Source organism: Lampris incognitus, chromosome 12 (assembly GCF_029633865.1).
Source record: "Lampris incognitus isolate fLamInc1 chromosome 12, fLamInc1.hap2, whole genome shotgun sequence".
NCBI classification, from domain to species: Eukaryota; Metazoa; Chordata; class Actinopteri; order Lampriformes; family Lampridae; genus Lampris; species Lampris incognitus.
In genome coordinates, this window is record NC_079222.1 from 25,557,994 (window position 1) to 25,558,799 (window position 806).

Here is an 806-nt window from a genome sequence, read left to right on the forward strand (position 1 = left end):
TTCTCTGTGCTCCAGCTGCATCTGCTTGTGAGCCCACAGGGACCCCCGTGTGTGTGTGTGTGTGTGTGTGTGTGTGTGTGTGTGTGTGTGTGTGTGTGTGTGTGTGTGTGTGTGTGTGTGTGTGTGTGTGTGTGTGTGTGTGTGTGTGTGTGTGTGTGCGTGTGTGCGTGTGTGTGCGCGCCTGTGTGCCCCTTATTCCTCCCGTGCACACAGCAGAGGGTATATAGCCAGAAAATGGTAGAGGCGAAGCATTGCGGCGCTCTGCATTCACCCGAGCCCCCTCACAGGATCAGCAGCACATCATTTGATTCAGCAGCCTTCTAACAGCGCACACATTAACTGCTGCTGTTGCTATAACAGCGCGGATCAGAGGTTGCATGTTGTGATGAGGCTGCCTGATTTTATTTGTTGATTCAGCATCTCTTTCATGAGGGAGAGTGCAGGATCCATCCGAGCTCCCTGTGTGAACGTGTGTGAGGGAATCCGTGCGACCGTGTGACTGTGTGTGGTGTGTGTATGAGCAAGGATGGGGGAGTACTTGAGTGAGAGAGAGAAATAGGGAGAGAGAGGGGGGGAGAGAGGGGGGGGAGAGAGAGGGAGAGAGAGAGAGAGAGAGTGAGTGAGTGAGAGAGCGTGCAGACGTGTGTTAGTGGGAACTGGGAGGAAGGATGGATGCTCATGTTTGAACTGCCTCAGCGCTCGAAGGTAAAGTGGAGGCAGAAATCAGGACAAGCAGATAATCAGCCGCTATTTCAGAGGGAACTGTCCTCGTTCACCATTTGCGGGGTAGCAGAAGACATTTGGCA